General features: G+C 41.8%; 1 protein-coding gene across 1 annotated transcript in view; it reads right to left on the bottom strand.

The window, feature by feature from the left end:
* The window catches only part of GRIN2B (glutamate receptor, ionotropic, N-methyl D-aspartate 2B), a 678,642-nt gene extending 657,949 nt beyond the window's left edge, over positions 1–20,693 (bottom strand). The window contains exon 1 of the mRNA XM_006866039.1: positions 20,502–20,693. The gene's annotated coding sequence lies outside the window, so the exon portion shown is untranslated. The remainder of the gene's footprint in view (positions 1–20,501) is intronic.
* Between the last annotated feature and the right edge of the window lie 256 nt (positions 20,694–20,949).

Below are 20,949 nucleotides of genomic sequence, written 5' to 3'. Positions count from 1 at the left end.
ATATTGCATCTGAGTCCCCTTTTCCACAGTTGAGCTTTGTGGTAGAGAGCATGGACCATGGAGCAATATGCCTGAAACTCTCAGTCCTAGTGGTAGGACTTGACAAATTATACAGCCTCTCTTGAGTCTTGGTTTCCTCCTTTATTATGATGAGGATAATAATAGTACAGCTGCTTCAAAAGGTTATTTTTGAGGATTCAACAGATAAACACCTATAAAGCACTCAGAGCAATGTCTAGGAAGTGTTCAACAAATACATGTTAGCTACTGCTACCGCTGGAATCCCTGGGTGGTGTAAACGGTTAACACACTTTGCTGGTAACTAAAAGGTTGGCGGTTCCAGTACAACCAGCGACACCTCTGAAGAAAGTCTTGGTGAACGACTTCAGAAAAACCAGTTGCTGAAACTCCTATGGAGAACACCTCTGCTCTGACACTCTCATGGGTTACCATGAGCAGGAATGGGTTCCACAGCAACTGGTTATTTAAGAAAGTGTTGATTTTCTCAGTGAGCTATCGTTCATCAACTGTGACCAGGAATACGGAAGAAAAAATGTACCGAGAGGTGATGTTTTAAGACCCAGGGATAGGTGTGATCCCGGGGTTCATGAGCAAAGTCTAGTCACCCCATCTTTCAATGGTGATGGGATTCTGGAAGGCAAGACTCAACCAAGCCAGTTGAGATTATTCCTGGGACATTCTTCATCTGCCCTTACTAGCATGAGTGACATAACAGAAAAAGCTGATATGACCACAACTTGGTAGGTCAGTCAGTAAGGGAGAAATTAGATCGTGATGGAACATTACGTAGCAGAGTAGTCAGGGAAAGGAAGCAACAAGGAGATTCGGCATTAACACGTTAACTGCCAGTGATCCAAGTGAAATGGAAGCAAAGGCTGAAGGTCACAGCAAATCCAGATGTCAAGGAAAGGGGATGGGAGAGATGGCATGACTCAAGGGAAGAAGCTGCATACAGGCGCGATGTAAATAAAGTGAAAGGCGCATCTTCTCGAGTAAATGGTTAATGTGCCTGGGTGGCGCAGATGCAATGGGCAGTGTTAACACACTTGGTTGGAGTTTCAAGTCCACTCAGAGACACCTTAGATGAAAGTTCTGATGATCTACTCTGAAAATCACCCACTGAAAGTCCTATGGAACACAATTTTACCCTGACACACATAAGCTACTATGAAGTGGAATCAACTCTAAAGGAGTAGTTAGTTGGTTGATTTTCATGAATCCAAAGCCATGAGTCCAACATTTTAACAAAGTTCCTTTAGTGTATATTTTGAGAATATGGCACACAAAAAATTAAAAAATTGAATAAAGAACAAAAATGTGAACCATTTTAACTGAATAACTAAATAAACACTTATTTTATTAAAATTAGACAAAGTTCTTTCCCTCAGGGCAACTGAATAACCCACTTACAATGAAAAATCTAAGAACAGTAATTTCCACAGCATGAGGAGCTATGTGCATAAAATTACAGAGTTAAGAGCATTTGTTTAATCACTCCACCACATCTTGCAGCAACCTGTATGCAGTGGACTCGAAAGCACAAATGGCCAGGGGATTCGAGAACCTGGAAACTGCCTTCCTCTGTTACAGCAGAAGTCACAAGCAGCCTTGTTTGAGGTGACGCCAAACTCTGGCACAAGTAGCAGGTATCGAGAGCTGGGATAGCAGTTCTCAAATCTGGCTGTACAGTAAAACCACCTGGGCAGCATTTAAAAACATACACGTGCCCAAGTTGGAAATAAAAATCTGTGCCTTTATAAACATTCTCTTCTGCTTATCATAACCTATGGGTAGGTCGGGGATGGGGTGGGGGGGTGGACTCATTCATTTTCTCATTCATAACCTCATATTTCTCTCTCTCTCACTCTCTCTCTCTCTCTCGCTCTCTCGCTCTCAGACACACACACACACACATACACACACGTGCGCCAAGCTGGCTCATCCACACAGCAGCGGCAGGGAGCATGGCTTCACTTGGCAGCAGCTTCGTCCTCCAGCTGCATCTGGGCTTGAGACCAACTGCGAGGAACCAGGCAGGAGCAGAGGGAGGCTCTTCTTTCCTCTACACCCAGCTCCTGCCTATCCGAATTCTGATACCAAAGAAGACTAGAACCCAATGCCTTAGGTGTGTACTGTCCCTTCTCTATCACAAGCAGAAGTGTCTTACAAAGACCAATACTCCTACCTGCCTTCAGTTTTATTAAACTCTCCGATTTTAGCAAACTGCATCCATTTTGGATAAAATTAACACTGACTTGCCTATGCTACTGGTAGACACCATGATACAAATAACCTAAAGCCAGGACAAAATTCAAAATCCATGTATATCTGCCACTGGAGTGCTGACATTCCATAAATTCAAAATGCTTAAGTCCTTCCCAAAACGTCTGTTTGTCACTATTGAAAGACAGCAGTCAGACAAAGAAATAGGTACAGAGCAAGCTGCAGACAGCAAATATCTGCTTAGCAGAGGAATGGATTATCACAGTGATCGTAACACCCAAGGAAGCCCTGGAGGAAAGAGCAGAGTGGGGGTGGGAGGGGCACAGGCGGGCTGGCTGACCTCCACAAATAGGTCACAAAAACTTCCAGGAGTCCAGACAGAACTTCCCAGGGTGGCAGAGCAGCTGTCGCTTTCTGATTCTCCTCAGAAGTGTGCCAAAACTGCTGATGACTCCGTCACAGACCATACTAGCAAGGAGGACGGGGTGGTGGTGGTCACTGCCCCTCTCCAGGACATCCTGGAAGACAAGATATCCTGTTTGCATGGGTCCCAAACCTCACTGTCTGAGAAGTGGGAGTCCGCCTGTAGCCCACTGATTTACTCCTTTTCTATCTTTTCCTCCCCATGCTTTCCCTTCCTTTTGCTCCCTATCCCTAGTTTTCTCCTCAACTCACAAAGTGGAGGACAAGCCAATGAATTTGATTAATCCCATATACTGGATATGTTATTTTCCTCTCCATCCTTTCATAATTTTTTTTTTTTTTTAATCTCCCTCTTTTCCTGCTTCTTCCATTTTCTATAACGTCTTAAAGATTCCAGTCACTGGGTCTCTCTGGATTGCCCCTCTAGACATACCTAATTTCAGGACTTATTTTGAAATACTCCCCAATTCCCTGAGGTCATACTAGGCCACCAGATTTCATTTACTTCACTCTTGTCTTTTTTCAGAAGAAAATAAGAAGCATTTCCAGCCTCTATATTTCTTCTCCTCTCTGCACTAGAGCCAAGAGCAGGGGATCGCTGCATTTCTATGGGAGAAAGGAAAGTGAATGGAGAAGACCTTCAAGGACCATCACATCCTTCTTCCTGCCCTACTGAGAAATCGCCTGCGTTTCTTATAAGATGTGGCCATGAAAGGTATGGGAGCTAGTTCCAGGTACTTTACATTCTCTAGCCTACATTTGGTGCTGTGGGTTAATGAGTCAGAGTGCAAAGCCGTTTGAACTGTAAGGTTGGCAGTTCAAGCTCACCAGCTGCTTCTCGGCAACCCTATACAGGGTTGCGATGGGTCGGAACTGACTCGATGGCACTTAACAACCAACAACCTACGTTTACACAAGAGGAAAGTGGAGGGCCAAGAAATAAAGTATCTTACCCAAGGTCACTATGTGACAAGTGGCAAATCTAGAATTGCAAAGTCAAGTCCTTTGATGCCAAATTATGTTCTTTATTCCCATGGGCTGCTCCAAACTGAAACTACTCAAAATTTTAAGTTTGTCTTGGTTTAAAAGTCATGGCAGGATCAGTCTAGAAATCCTGAGAACACTAAGATTACCAAGAGGCACCATCCTGACACCCAGGAGAAAGTTAAGGCAAAGCTCCCATTGTGAGGGAGAGTAAGGAGGGAATCCATGTTTGACTCTAATAAATATCAACTGTATTTAATGTGGGTGAGGTATGTCTACTATATACCTTTTTAAATCCTCACTCTGGGACTCAGAGGATAAGTTACCTCTAACTAGAGTAGGCCTCATCTTAGAACCTAAAACAAGAGTTGAAGAGAGTCTCAGTGGGAACTGGGAGGTAGGGAGAGAGTATAGGAAAGCCAGTGTCCCTTTAGTCTACATCTGAATTACATCCATCCCCTCTAAAGACCTCATATCCCCTAGCCCCAGTTGGCTAGGGATCTTGCATCACTGAAGTCATACCACCACCTTCTCCAGACATTTTCCCCTAAAGTTCCAATTCCTGGTCTTTCAGCTTTTAGGAGACATACATATTCTTAATCTGCAACAAAGAGAGCCCAAAGCCCTGCACTAGACAACCTTCATACCCATTCGTTAAAAGAATAGATGAGGCTGGTTAACCCTGGGAGAACAAAGGAGTCAGGATCAATGAAAAACTGTGCCCCTTCCACAAATAACTGGAGACATATTTGTCAGGTGCTCCCTAGATATCTGGTTTAAAGCAAGGGTTCTCTACCTGGCATCCATGGGTGGGCTTTGGGGATCCTAAATATGTTCACTTGCCCATCTAAGTTATTTTGCTTATTTTGTTTGTGTGTTTTACCCTCCCACCCCTGGCAAAGGTCATTGTGTGAAAACCTTTTTTTTGACTTTTTACAATAGTGGTCTCATTCAATATTTGTGCTTTTGCGATTGACTTATTTCTCACAGTGTACTGTCTTCACTTTTCTCTTTAGAGTAAATCCTTTGTTTAACTAATTACGCTTCCTCCACGCTTTCTCTTCCAAGGTGGCAAGCTGCCTTCTTACTTGATCTCAAAGTAGAGTCGAAAAAACCCTAGACTTGGGTTTCTGAAAAGCTGGGTTTGAATTCTAGTTCTTTCTTCTTGTAATGTGGACAATTTTGGACAATCACTAGAGCTCTTTGTACCTCAACTTCTTCGTCTGTAAAATGGGAATAAAAATTCCTGTGCAGAATTTCTCCTAATGGGTTCTTGGGAAGATCAAACAGTCTAGTAAAAAGAAAGTGAATAAGAAAGCTCTTGGTAAGCTTGAAAAGCTCCAGAAATGTACATTTTGATTATTACATCCAATTTGGTTCATTTTTGGCCTCCATTATCTTCTTTCATTGAAAATTTTCCTTCCTTTCTCAAAAAAAGAAAGTATATATACATACACACACATACACATACAAAGAGACACATGGGACTTCAAAAAATACATGGAAAAAGAGAGTGAAAGAGAGAGAGAGAGGTTCCCTTACAGCTTTCATTTTATCTAGTGTGTTTGACCAGCTCATGGTCACTTTGCCCAAGGCTCACTTCAACCTTTAAGTCCTCAGTCAATTGGTTCCTATTTATGGGTATCTTCCACATATTTTCTTATATTGAGAATTATTGCTTTCTAAATATTCTAGTAACTATCACCTCTTGTCAGCAATGATTTGATGAGATACTCAAAGAAGTCAATGCCAGCCTTAATATGTTGTTGTTGTAGAGTGCCATTGAATCAAGTTGGTTCCAACTCATAGTGACCCTGTATACAATCTCCAAGTAGCAGCTGGTGAGTTTGAACTGCCGACCAACTAGCAGCCCAGTGTTAATCTATAGTGCCACACCAGGACCTATAATTCAAAATTGACTGCAGGCTTTGTGCATAAGGCAACTAGCTTCCACTTCCAGCACCCACACTGGCTCAGGATGGAATAACTACAGGGTTCAGACCAGGGGCAGTCAGAGGAGTTAACACATGCTTACTGTTAATGGAATGCTTACTCTGTAACAAGTGTTGTTCAAAGTAAAATAACTCATTTAATTCTCTAAAAAGGTCAGAATAATCAATGCCAATTTATCGATAAGGAATCTGGTAACAGAGAGACAGGAAGACATGTGTCCAGTAAGTTAGCAAGGACTGGAACATAAACTGACTCCAAGACCTAGCTTTCAACCACTGCTCTCTGTGCCTGCTACCATATTATACTGCAGTAAAGCTGGGTAGAAGGGGTATGCTGGCCAACAGACCTCACAGCACCGCCAAAGTGCCAATGAAGGGAGAACAGCCAGGAAAGTGTGCGAAACCCAAAGATGACAGCTACTAGCTGAGAACCTTACCCTCTGGTACCGTAGTGGTTACAAGTTGGGCTGCTAATCTCATCATGGTCAACAGTTCAAAACTACCAGTAGTTCTGCAAGAGAAAGATGAGGCTTTCTGCTCCTGTAAAGATTTACAGCCTCAGAAACCCTATAAGAGGGTCACTATGAGTCGGAACAGACTCCACGGCACATAACCACCACCACCACCACCATTATATTGATTACATTTGTGTGCACTTCTGGTGGACTGTCCTGGGTGTGTCCTGAATCTAACACATCATGAGAATAAGGCCAAAGATATCCATATATATCCAAGCCCTCCTTCTGCTGCGCAATCTCCTCTCTCCACTTTCCCCACCCCCAACCATCATCCTCATTACGCAGAGCAAAACACACAGTAAATCTTTTCTGAGTCTCTGACCATTCAGGCCAAGCATAAACATTAAATAGCTGTAAAGCATAGAGTTTAAGATTCTGAGCTCAAGTCAGACTGGCTGGGTTCAGATCCTGACTCTGTCACTTATGCGAAGCAAGCTTTTAACTTCTTTGCACCTCAGCATCCTCTGTATTTCAGTCTCAGTGTCTTGTCTACACAAGGTCAAGGGTTCAGTAAGTTCATGGAAATATTTCATTGTCATTGAATTCCACTTTTCTGCAAACTTTTTGAAGCCCCTTCATGTAACGTAGGTAACAACTGAACACACTTCATAGGTGTCATGAGAGTGGAATTTTTGTGAAAACTGACCATAGGGCCCATGAGTGCTCACATGTTGCTGTGGTTGTGTGCTCTGAGTCAGTGGGACTCACAGCAGCCCAGTATAGGATTTCCAAGGCTGTAAATCTCTACAAGAGCAGAAATCCTTTCTGCTCTGAAAGGCTGGTGGATTCCAACCATAGACCCTACAGTTAACAGCCCAACTCATAAACCACTATGCTACCAGGGGTCCTCACAAGATGTTCATTATTGTTGTTTTTGTTAAATGTCATCAAGTCATTTCAGACTCACAGTGACCCTGCAAAGGGTTCCCAATGAGTAGCAGGTGAGTTTGAACCATCGACCTTGTGGTTCAAACGCCCTTTCGTCTACAGCACACAGCTATTTGTTAATCGCCCACGACGACACGAGGGTGGATGTTATTTCTGCCCTCAAGAAAATCAAATCATGGGGAGAAGGGAGTGAAGAGTCACAAAAAGAGCGGCTTTACCACAGGGTGCGGTGGAGGTGGGGGTATGATTCCAGCCTGCTGGCCCAGGGTAATCTAGAGCGAAGACTCCCTTTGCTGTATTGTGAAGGCTGCTTAGGAGTGACCCAGGTGACGTAAGGTGGGGAGGGCACTGAAGACAGAGTAAGAGGCCAGGAGCAATGGCCTTAGGTGTTAAACAGCCTTTTACATTATCCCTTTCCTCTACTGTGTCACCATCTCCATCTCTACTCTTCTAGGATCATGTAAAGATAAAAGATAAACTTGAAAAGGAAAAAGAAGAAAAAAAACAACAGTTCCATGTATAAAGCTAGAAAGATTAGTCTTGGTCTCCTTTTGACAAGTACTTATCTAGCTTCCTAGATAAATACTGTGAAAGAGAACCAGAGGAGACACAGACCAAAGATTAGAAACCATAGGTCACCATTTCGAAGTGCTGCTCTACACTGGTTTCTCTACAGTGGCTTCCTGTCTCCCCATCAAATAGCTCCTACTGTATTCCCGGGGAAGTGCCCGGCTGCAACTAAGACGATCTAATACACTAAATATCAGTTACTGTACTCAGCATGCAGTTATTAATAATAATGCTGTACATGTGTATTAAGGAGCTCTGGTAGCATAGTGGTTACGAATTGGGCTGCAAACTTTACAAGGTCAGCAGTTCGAAACTACCAGCTGTTCCACAGGAGAAAGAAAAGGCTTTCTGCTCCCGTAAAGATTTACAGCCTCGGAAACCCTGTACAGGGTTGCTATGAGTCGGAACCAACTCCACGGCACATAACAACAACAATACATGTGTATTAAACTTATGGTTTGAGGGTAATTTTTTTAAACATTTCCTCATTTTGATCCTCAGTAGAATAACTGTCTCCTCAATAAAAACTTCATTTTACAGATGAGGAGGCAAGTTCTGCCAGGTTGTTATAAACTTTCCTGAATCACAAAGAGCGGAAGTTAAGACTGAAGTGAGACCTGTCTCCTGGCCCCTTCCAGGATACCATCGAGTCTCAAATTACTGAAAAGTACTTTATAAAAAATGTATGCAATCAGACAGGTATCCTCTTAGATAGAAAAATAAAGGCACAGGGAATTTCATTTTTGTGTTACAAGTTTATTTTATATAAAACTGCTCTCCAAGTCAATAATTGATGGCAGATAACCTGAAACACAATTAAATTCCTTTTGGAATGAGGTGAGCAAATTGCATAGATAACAATAATTCCCATAATAATAAAAAACAGCAACAAAGCAGTATTCCTAACTGCCATTCTTTAACTTTCACAATTATCCACTCAAAGCAGGTCACACGGTGAGTTTGTGAACTAAGTACCCAATACAAGAAAAGACAGTATCTTCAACATATCCCAGATTACATGAGCAGTGAGGAGTGCACTGACGGTTCCCTCTAGTTAGAAATGGAGTCTCCAAATCCAGAGGTGAAGTATATGTTTATAGAATCATCTGATTAGGTCCAAAAGATGATGTCCAAGCCGTAACCATCAAGAGAAATCAAGAGATGTTGATGGCCAGTGGCATGAATCCCTCACCTTTCCACCTCACTGAATTAAATTCAGGTCCAACATTAGCTATTTTGTAGAGATCCATTTTTCTGTTAAAAAACACAACAAAATCTTTGCCTTTTACCAAGAACTAAGCCCAAAGAGAAGGAATCTAGAACAAACTTGCTTTTAGGTAAAGTGTCAAGAGACATAATGTTTATGGGTCCTACTTAAAATAAACATTTTCTTTTATATAGAGACAGATCTATAATTTAAAGAGTCAAAGGGTAGTATCAGAAGCCCTGCATTCAAAATCTACTTGCTATAGCTGTGTGTCCCTTAGCTCTCTAAACCTCATTCTGTTCATCTCATAAACAGAACAATCATGGCAGGCTTGCTTGGAGAATTAAGTAAGATAACACAGGGTAACACAATCTAGAATACAATAGGGAATCTAGAATACAATAGGGACATCATAAATATTTATTGCTAATTCAAGGTCCAATTTTAACAGAAAATTTTCTCAACCAAAGGCAAGGCAGCATTTTTTGGTAACTTACATTTGGCCTAACAGCATTTTCATTCAACTGCTCATCTTTAAAATACTCTATAAATGTCTGGGTATCTGATCCCAAGACCTTCTCACTCCTTTCCCTAGTCCCAGTTGCATAAATATAGATACATTAAAAAACTAGATTCCCTGTTATAGTTACTGAAAGATCATTCATGAGTTCAGAGACAACCTTGAATTTTATGTTGGAAATCAAAACATCTTTGTAAATAGGCACAGGATAAAAAAGCGAGGTTGAGAAAGTGAGTAATCATGATTCCATTTATTCCAGAAAGCACTGTGAAAGGGATTGGTGGGTGCTAGATGAAAGAGCCCTCAAGGGATTTGTCCCCAAAGCTAGCATGTGAAAGTGCCACAGATGAGAAAGAACAATAGTATGTGAACAAACAACTTGGGGGAACTTATCTGTACTTGGGGAGCTCCAGCAAGACATCATGGGAAAGACTGCATGTGAGATAATCCTTGAGGAGTGGATGGTGTTTATACAGAATTTGAAGGGAAGGAAACCAACATTAATTAGTGGTGAATGAATGCTTTTCTGGAGATAAAGGAAGGCCCTTATAGAATACAATGTGAAATGAAGCTCAAAGAAGAATTGGGACAGTGGGGGTAAGTGTGTTCCATCCCCTCTGCCTATATTGTTGCTGTTGTTAAGTACCATTGAGTCATAATGACGCTGTATAGGCTTTCCGAGGAGCAGCTAGTGGTTTTTTGAGCCACTGACCTTGCAGTTAGCAGTCCAGTGCTTATACGACAGCGCCATAGCAGGACTCCTGCCTATAGCTGGCACCAAACATACTCTCATCTACTCAGCTCTAGTATCTCACAAAAGTATCAAGAGGTAGCCAGATGGTAAGGAAATGGAGACATTAGAGATATAAAAATATCAGTTTTACCCTCTACGCACATTCACATCCATTGTTCCCTTTACCAACAAGCAGCATTTTACACACTGACCAGGTACTGAGTGCACTTCAGCTAAGCAGTGAGAATAAAAAGTGATACAAAGCAGGAACTTGTTCTCATGGGAAAATGGCAAATTCATTAACAAATAAGAGTGATTTGCTTCTACATACAGGCTTTAACAAAACCTACTCAAAGGTCATCCTTCTCCTCTCTAAGAAAGACCCTCCAAATCTTAGGACTTATATTTGATCAGGAGTCCTGGTGTGGCACTGCAGAATAATGTGCTGGACTTCAAGGTCAGTTTAAACTGAAAGGTCAGCGGTTCAAACCCACCAGGCGCTCCTTGGAAACCCTATATAGGGTCGCTGTGGGTTGGAAACAACAGCACTTAACAACAACAACAAATTTGGCCAGGGTAAAATTCTTCGGCAGTTTTCAAATAAGCTGAAAGAAAAATCAGGATGTAGAAGTAAACAGATCCGGATAAGGGTTGGAATTTTCATCATTACCCCCTGAAGCCCAGAAACAGTCCTGGGGTCTTTAACCAGATGATGGGCAGTAAAACCACTAGTCCTGAAAATACAATTCTGGCTCCACAGAATCCACAGATGAAGATGAACTGCCTGGTAACAAACTCAAGGGCAAATGCTGCAGTATTTCAATAATCTGAATAGTTTGCTTATGCAGAGGCATATTTGCAACCCAAATCAATCTAGGGGTAAGTTTTCTTCTGATTATTTAGTGCCTCACATCCCAACCAAGCACCCTTGAGAGTCCACACTGTACTTGTTACTTTTGCTCTCATCTCCAGTGGCTTTTATAGCAGGTATCCGAAAAAGAAATCTTTTTTTTTTTTTTTTTTAACTGTTGCACACCTTGCACTGGAGAGGGATAAGAGCAGGAAGGGCCCCAATGCCTGGATCCCAATCCACCAGTCACACCTCAAAGGAGGAAGATAAAGCTTTCTACTCCCAAAAAGATTTAAAGCCTGGGAAACCCTATACAGGCTCACTATGAGTCGGGGCCACCTCCGCGGCAATTAACAACAACATGGTGTGCCTGTATAAAGAAACACAGATACATACCTCTGCTTTTATCCCCCTTACCCCTGTACATTTGGGTTTGCATTTATTTTTAAATGGGGAAGGGTGGGAGCTTAAAAGGAAGGATGTGAGAAAAACTATTAACCAATCCAGCCTAATAACCAGTGATTAAAGTTACAGTCAGGGAAGAATGACATCGTAATGCCTCCTACCCTCTTCCTCCTCTTTGCGCCTATAATATTCTACTTCAGGCTCTGAGAGGGAGGGGCTGCATGGCTAGTGCATTCCAACCAGCACTAGGATAATTGCACCATCCACATCCCTCACCAGCCACTCAGGGTCTGCTTATCTAGCCCCATTTATTAATAGTTTTCCTATATTTACAGTGTTCTCAAGGAGTGAAATGAGGCTTTCTCTCTAAAACAAGAAATGGGGCACCCTCAATAAAGACTAAGTGGAACAGAGGATGCTTGCAGACCCAAGAGCCACGTACCCTATTTCACAGCCACACCTGTTTTAAGACTATGGGTAACTCTCCTTAACTTTCTACACCAGGCATGACAGAGTTCATTGCTCAGGAAGAGAGGAAACTCAGCTCTTCTCTTAATCCAACCATTGGTTCCACCCTGGAATGCACACTATCAACAAAATCTTCCTATCTCAACCACTCTGTTGCCCCGGGGTCCAGGGACCCTCTCCTAGTCAATTAATAGTTTAAGAATGACAGTGCCTCACTCTACGTGCTAAAATGGCATGATTACATAATGCTTAGAGCTAATCGGTGTCATGCCAATCATCTAGCTCAGATTCTCCAAAGTGGCCACACATTTGAATCCTAATTCCAATTGGGGAACTTTTTTACTTGACTGTTACCTGGGTCCCCCTCCTTGGGACACTGCAATTTAACTGCTTTGGGTAGAACCTGGTTTGACATCACTGGGTTTATTTTGTTGTCGTTCTTTTGGTCTGGTCTGGTTTAGGAGGGATTTTTTTGGTTTGCTTCAAGGTTCTTCAATTATTTGAACTGGATAAGGGTCACTGGTTAAGCGTTAGGCCTTTCTTCCATGTTACAGAAACGAGATAATGAAGCCCCAGGGTAAATGGTCTGCCCAAGGCTATAATGTAAATAGCACAAGCAGAACCAATCAGAAGCTTCAGACTCCCAAAGACCACCACCTCCTCCCTTATCATTTAAGTCTCTGGATCCGAACATGTTTAAAGGTACACTATAAAATATAAACTCGATGGCACATAACAACAACAACAACAATAAATGTCTTAGGAGTCCTGGTGTGGTGCTGTGGGTTAATGCATCAGACTGTAAACCCATTCAAAATACAAGGTCTGTGGTTCAAGCTCACAAGTTGCTCCTTGGAACCCCTATACAGGGTCACTGTGGGTCGGAACTGACTTGACGGCACTTAACAACAACATAAGGTCTTAGTGTAGGACTGTAGGATAAGCACTAGACTGCTAACTGCAAGTCTGGCTGTTAAAACTCACCAGTGGCTCCTCAGAAACCCTATACAGGGTCACCATGAGTCCGAACTGACTTAATAGCACTTAACAACAACAACATTATAAAGGAATACCGTAGACTCTAATGATGGAACCCTCTCACTTTCTAAAGGCTTATTCATCCAGACTCCATAGTAGTTCATGTCTTTGGAATAGAGATCAGTGTGTTCTGTGTGTATATAAATAAACACATACCATGTCATACATGCAACATATATGTGTATATATGGATGTTTGTGCAGTGATTTAGCTACCAGATATGAGGGGTCTTCAGAACATTTGTGAGCAAACGCCCACCCGTGGTTGGCTTAGGAACATGCATTCTGAGGTGACTTGTGAGGCAGAGCAGTGGAAAACAATGAAAAAAGATTTCACAAACGTGGTTCTGCCACATGTATGTAGTCGTAGACCATGTGGTTAACTTCAGAGCTATTTTCAGTTTTGAAATAGTAGGGGTGAAGAAGGTTAGCTAAGATAAACTCTAAAATGCCTGCAGGTATTAATGTGCCCTAAGTCACTTATTCCACATACACTTTCATAGCTAAACTACACAAGCACATTTCATGCATTTAAAGATTATTTTGGCTACTGTAGGGGAGGTGGATTCAAAAAGTTGGTGGAAAAATGGAAATCAAAATAATGAAATTTTTTCAAGAACATTTTGAAGCCCCTCATATCTGGTAACTAAATCACTGCACAAATATATCCGTATATACGCAAGTACACTGTATGTGGGACCATGTGATGGGTGTGTGTGTGTATTTATGTACACCCAGAACACACTGATCTATGAACACAACATACTATGTTGAATGAGCTATGGCCCTCAGAAGGTGCGAGGGTTGCTTCAAAATGCCTGGACATATTTTCAGACTACAATTAGCTGTAGGAGAAAGGGTTAAAGATGTTGTCTATGCTCTGTGCTTCTGCTTTCTCCTCTAAGAGTCTCTTCTTCCTGTCCTTAACAATAAATAGACTGACTGCTCTTATCCAAGCACTGTTTTAAATTCCGCCCCCTGGCCCCCCAAAAGAAAAGAATCAAGATCTGATTTCCTAAGAAATTCTAACCAGCTGAAGTCATGACAGGCTTTATATAAAGATTGATGAGTTCAAACTTAACATTTCTTCCTTAAAAAAAAAAAAGAATTCTATATTGAGGCAATGAGCAAAAGCAAGGAGCGTGGTAGGTGTCCAGCATCATTTGCCTTTTGTGCATCATGTAGGCCAAAGTACGTTCATTGAAATGCTAAACTGTCTGAATCTAGGAAGCTCTTTCTCCTTTCTACAAAGGTGAACTCCAAGGAGGTGCAAAGCTCATAGCTCCTCTCTTCTTCCAGTTCTGCTATTCTTCCAGATCTGGCCTTACTTCTCCTCCTCTCTCTGCTCCCCTGTCTTCTAGGCACAGCCCTGTTGCTATGCCTCCTCTACTCTGCCCCTCAAGTCATCTCAGAATGAATGATGCCAGTGATGGGCATCTGCTCATTCAATTATCTTCAGACACAGAACATCCTCTTTATAAGAGAAACTTCAAAAAGTTCATAGAAACATCCCATTATCTTTTAACTCAGTTTTTCCAGGAACTTTTTGAAGACCCTCATATGTGGCGGTGGTGGTGGTTGTTTGCCATGGAGTCGGTTCCAACTCATAGCAACTCTGTATAGGATTTCCAAGGATGTAAAAATAAATCTTTATGGGAACAGAAAGCCACATCTTTCTCCCACTGAACGGCTGGTAGTTTCGGACTATTGACCATGAGGTTAGCAGCCCAACTGGTAACCACTATGCTACGAGAACTCCTCCCTCCCCCCATATGAAATAAATCATTACAAAGCTTCTGCCCAAACTTAGCTCCTCTTGTTAATGAATACAAACTACAAAGTGCAGAGAAAAGGTGAAATTGGAGGGGGAAAGGGGGTAGAAGAAAGGGGAGAGGTAAAAGATGCAAATAAAACCTTGAGAAAGAATTTTAAATCCTTCTCCCCTTTGGCAAAGATAGTTACAGTTCATCTAAGTGGTCACTGAAGGTTTTGCCCCATCATCTCTACACCTGGACAGCCCCAGGAGTAAAAACTTCTCAGATATCAGGAGGTCAGTCTCAAAAGGATATCGAAATGCACTATGCGTCCTGCTTCTTCCCTCTCTCTTCCTTGCCATTACAGTAAGCAGCTTGTGTCTGAACAGCATGGTAGCGCTACCTCACTACTCTAGAGATGCATGGCATGAAGCTGCTCCTTCATTCTGAGAAGCCTGGCCTGGGCTATGATCCAGCTCTCTCCTTGGACACAAACCAACTAATAGCTGTCCCTTTCTTTGTAATGGCCATCAACAAAGTTAGGTGCAATCTAGTGGTCTAAGAGGAAAATTGGTTCGTGTACTCGTTCTACAGGTGAGCCTAATAAAATCAGCTAAGATTCATTAACTGTAGATTCACTAAAGCATAAATGAGGGCCTCTTTCCTCTCTTTTCAAGAAAACCCTGACTTTATTCTCTGGCCTGCCACTCAGAATCTGAAACTTAGTCAAGAAACAGGCACATCCTGCGTTACTGTTTTCCCCCATTAAAGGATGCAAGAAAAGACAGGAGACTTCCCTTTTACACCAACTCACCTTTCCATATGTTCTCCATCCTCCTAAAGGACCTTTCTCTCCTTCCCTAGTAAACTCCCATTTATCCTTCCAGACATAACTTAAATATCAGTCCTTCCATGAAGCCCTCCCCATTCTTCCAGGCTTCTCTCCTTGATCGATCTGACCCAAGTACATGATTATCTTCTTAAATATGCCTCCTCCACCAAGGCATGAGGTACTGGAAGGCAGAGACCAGAACCAATTCTCAACAAATATTTGCTGAATAACAGTAGAGAAGAACAAAAGACATAAAAATAAAGAGAATAATATGAAAGACACTAAAAGACAGTAAACAGATAAACTAAGAGCATACAATGGAAAGAAAAAAAGAGAAAGAAGAATCAGTTATGAGAAGGACCTGAATGAAAGAGCATCAAGGAGGGAGAAGAGACAAAAGACAAACAAGGGTGAAAAAGTAAACAGAGAAGAAAGAAGATGGAAAACAAAGGCATAACTTTCTGGGTTTTCTCTTTGTTTTAAAGACAAGGAAGACATATTGGGAGTCCCAGAAATAGAATCTATGCAGAAGTGCCAATGTTAACTATGGTATAGATTAGGAGCAGAAATGGTAGACATCTGTGGTATATAGACCAACAATCACCTGGGCTTTTTTTTTTTTTTTTTCAAATGCAGACTCTCAGGCCCAACCCCACACCTAACAAATCAGAGTCTGCATTTTAACAAGATCCCCAGAAGACATCTGCCCAAATAACCTCCCCATCTCATTCCAATCAATGATGTGATGCACAAGACATTGACCAAGTTTTGGCACTAAATAGCTGCATCACCTCAGGCAAATCACTTAGTTTATCTGGATGCCAGTTTCTTCATCTGCAAAATGAGAAAATCAGAGTAGATGCTTTTTAAAGTTGCACAAAGCTCCAACATTCTTGATCTCATCTAACCACAAAACTTGAACCCCTTACCATGCTCACCAGGCAACAAATAGCATCATTGACTAATGAACAGGTCAGTCCCCTTCCATTCACTCATTTAATGGTTTTTGAGAACCTAGTATGTGTCAGTCACTAGCCTAGTACAAATGATTCCAAGAAGGAAAAAATATTTCTCCCTGCCTTCAAGGAGCTCACAATCACCTTGGCAAAACCGGGCCTATGAATAAAACAGGATAAAGTGAGTTAAGACACATGAAGTAAGAGCGAAGCACAGAGCGCAAAGCAGCCAACTCTGCGTGGGGTCGTCAAGGAGGACTTCCACTCCCAGCCCTGCCCACCTCAGCTGAAAGTTCTAGTATGTGAACAGATAAAAGAAAGGCAGTTGTAGCACATTAAGGAAACAACCAGAGGTTCCCCAAAATCACCTATCTAGGTTCACAAAACCCAAAATCTCATCCACACAATAGTTTTTATATAAAGGAAACAGACATACCATTAACAGTCAGCCCCAGGTGAATATCAAAAACCCACCTCCTCTGAGTGAGGTCTGTGCCCACATCCCAACTACATTCTATTGTTCTGTCTTCTGCCTCCTTCTGAAAGATAATATCAATTCAACCGCTAATTTACTTTCCCTGGAGACTTCTTGTGGTTGCAAAGAAGGGATGCACTTTAATAAATGTGAACAATTCATTAGATCAGTAACTCTTTTGATCTATATCTATTTACAGAGCGATGGTACTAGCCTCCAATCACATGCACAGGACCAGAGGCTGTGCGTGCAGCTAACTGAAAGAAGAAAATCTCTAGAATTATTCAGGAAAGAGGAGAATAGCAATGAGGAAAAGGAGGAGCAGAACTTTCCCAGCTCATCCATTCTTGGCCCTAATAAGTTACAAGATGAGTTGTTTCATCAACCCCAGTCTTCAATACTAAGGAGACAAAATGATCATTTACAACAATAGCTTTCCAACCTTTCGAATGGTGGCTTCTTTCCCTTCCCTGGCCTCTAGAGCTGATTTTGTTGCTATGATTTCTTCACATACAATCTGTCTTTTCTCCTGCCTCCTTCTATATTCCATAGTCATCACATATTAGCTAGATCCTTACTTTAATTTACTAGTGGTGGTACACATATCACCTTCATTTTCAGATTTTCAAACCAGGAAAAAAAAAATGAGAGAGAGAGAAATGCAACCTGGGTTCCTCACAGTCAGTGGGGACTGGAGAGTCCTTTACAAGTCAATGATGCGACCAAGGGCCATATCAGCTCAGTTATGTATCTACCAGTCTACAAACTAACTTCCATCCATGTGTCCATCCCCCAGCTGGTCCAAGTCCTAAAGTCATCTTTCTGGAGGTGAAGCAAGAACACAAAATCTAGGCGCTTGCTATTCACCCTTCCACCGGAGGAAGTCGCTCTTCTCAGCTTACAAGACTAGCATTTGGTGTTGCAAAGTGGTATCTAGAGGAATTTTTCTTCCCTCTCCTTTCCTGGCATTTTGTCTCATTTCCTTCTCTCTCTGCCTGCATACATCCATGCCAAAAATTACATACATGCAGTGGTAAAGAAAGACTGTTCATACAGATTCATAGATTTCCTAGGGATGGAACCAATGGAAGAAGAAGAAGAAAAAAAAAATTGACACCTAGTGACACACCCTGATCTTCTATGTTAACATCTGTGTCTAAGCTGGAATGTCCTTTAGTATTTTCAGGTTCATCATGCTTTACCACACCTGAATCACAGAGACAGAAGACAACCATGTTGTTTTGCTTCCCTTGAAATACCAACTGAACATCGTTAACATTGCTTTCCTAGGAAATCTCATCTTCCCTTCATTTTTCTGTTTCTTAACTGCACAGCATGGTGTCTCCTTGGTTAAAATCAGATTTTCTCTTCTTCCCACCAGCACTTCTCATGTAACCCACACCATAAGGAGGATGGCAGAAGAAAAAAAGACAAAACAGAACCCAGTCAGTTCTTTGTGCTATGAGGGAAAAAACAGGAGACAACAAAGACCCTTAGACAGTCCAGAACACCACTGAGTCATAGCTTCATGGAACAGTTCTCAAGGATGGGAAACACCTGCCTCCTCACCAGGGTCTCCAAAATGGCTCTGGATGTGTAACAGGTAGAGACCACCTGTGGCAATTCCTTGACACCTAGTAAGCCCTTTCCAGTTGGACTGCCTCTCCTTTCTGGTTTCAGCTTTTCCACACTTCCTTGCCTCCTCTTCCTCAAGACCATCTCCTAGTTTTAGGAACAGCTAATGGTAGGCTGAAACGTGGCTCAATCTATCGGCATTCAAGTGGAATGAGGTCACGGAGACGCTGTGAAAAGGGCACAACAAACATGTAGAGCACTGTCCTAGGCACCAGAGACAAAAGGGCATGTGTTCTATCACGATCCTCACCACTTACTGTCATTCTGTATACATGAAGTCATCGCACATGGAGCTGTTTTTATCGCCCATACATCTGTTCTATTTTGAAGAAATATAAAGAGTTCGTGCTCCCAGTTGAAAAAGTAGAAGGCGATGAGGAACCAGCTTTCTAAGGTGAACACACCAGATAACCGCAGCTATTTGTAGAGAAACTAAGAACATGGTTCCAAGTGGGATTCCACCGTCTCGCTCTGATTACACAGTGGTTACAGATGAGCGTTGAGGAAATAAAAAGGCAAAGAAGTGAAGCATTGAGGGTGGGAGTAAATTCGGTTTATATGCATCCTTTTTGGATACTGAAGAACTATCATCTACAGTCATTTTGAGTGATAAAGACTTTCCAATGACCCACCCCATCCCTACCTTGGTCATCTTTTTAATAGGTTGGATTGTTTCAAAGTAGTGTAATGGAAAACGTCGAAAAGATTTGCAGGGATAGATACTTTTAGAAAGATTATTGATGCTAATAATTCTGCTACCGTTATTTCAAAGATCTTGATCTTAACCTCAATCCTTGCAGTTGAGCGTCTGCAGAGTATGGGGATGCATGGTCAGTGGGCCAAGAAAAGGAGCTGCTCACTCACCATCATGGCTATCCAGCCAGTGAATTATCTGATTTCTTTAGGAGTTATCTTGGATTGCATGAGTGACTAAATGAAGAGTCATTAGCTAAGTCTTTTCCATTTCCCCTTCTATTTCTCTTTTCAAGCACATTAAAATAATCCCTAACCACATTTCACATGTTGTAGATATGATGAGAAGGGGGAAAAATGACAATATTAATTCTATTTTGAGGGTAACAAGACAAACACATGCAAACGACACATCTCTTTGTTTAACACAAAGACTCACGTGTCGAATTCTGCACCCTTCCACAGGCACAGCATTTTAGAACTCTGCAAGATAGCCATTTTGCAAGAGTGTGGAAGTAACAGTTTGCTTAGAGGATGTGTGGATATAAATAGACGTGTAGACAGAAGGAGAAATTTACAGCTCAAAAATAATAGCACACACACAAAAATACAAATTAAAAGCAGAATATTGACAAAATGTCTTCTTCTCAAGCTTAAAATTTAAGTCCTCTCTACCTGCAGTCTCCTATAATTCCAGGTGTTCTTAGTACAGCCTGACTCCCTACCTACACCTGCCCCCTTGCAATAGGCCTCCTGGGATCTCTGGGCCCAGAGTCAACCCTTTAGACAGCAAGTGGATTTCAGGGCGACAGCCAGAGTAATTTCAATCATTATTTTTATTTTTTTAAAGGGCTAGGAAGGATGTTAACTCTAGGAAGGTGGAGAGACAGGAGATAAGATGACAGGCATTGAGATGGCAAAGGGGCAAAGTCAGCCTTAATTTAAAAAAATTTTTTTTTAGGATTTCTAGATTCCCATAAAAATCAGAGCTGTAGTTCTGGGTGAATCAAATGCTATTTAACTCAAAAATCACACAGGTCTTCCAATCATGTCTGCATACATACAGCCCCTATGCCAACCGACATCTTCCACCCTTACATACATCCACCCTCACCAGCCCCCACAGAAAACCAAAACCTGTTTGATGAGCAGAGGAAAAGAAATATCATGAGAGGTTGCCCCCTTTGTAATAAACCTTTTCCCCAAAACAGTATAATTGGAATATATTGTTTCCTTTTTTGTGTTTTGTTTCCCGCCCCCACCCCCCCAAAAAAAAATATACTTGAGAGACTTGAGGAGAAATAAACAAGGAATTCCTACCCCAGGTGAGAAAAAATTAAAATAGAATTTGCCCTACCTTGGTTTGTAGCAGCCAAACCTCTAGACGGACAGATTAAGGGAGTGAGCATGTTGGGAATGTCCAGTCTCCTCTTCTCGCTTGCATATCCACATAAGAAAGACGAAGGATAAATGAAAGGAAGATCATTTAAAATCCAATTTGGCGTGAATTTTGTTTTAATCTTGTGTCTTGAAGAGATGCAAATTCAAAGAGGAAAAAAAAAAGATTGAATTCAGCAGTAATTCAGGGTAGGAAGAGCAGCTCACAATGCAGAATCCAGAGTAATGATTCCGTATGCATGTGAGGTTAGTGGCTGGAAGATTTTTAAAATAATTCTTCTGGCAATTATGTTTTTTGGTTTTTGGAGCTTTAGTGTCGGCGATGCTGTGTGAAGAAGCTGGAGGCCGGCTCCGTTCCTCCGTGGAGCATGGTCATTCTCAAAGCGTCCCCTTCCTAAGGGGGAAAA

This window comes from Chrysochloris asiatica, unplaced genomic scaffold (assembly GCF_000296735.1).
Source record: "Chrysochloris asiatica unplaced genomic scaffold, ChrAsi1.0 scaffold00086, whole genome shotgun sequence".
Classification (NCBI taxonomy): Eukaryota; Metazoa; Chordata; class Mammalia; order Afrosoricida; family Chrysochloridae; genus Chrysochloris; species Chrysochloris asiatica.
Note: the sequence above shows the minus strand (reverse complement) of the source record. Positions and strands in the feature narration are given on the sequence as shown.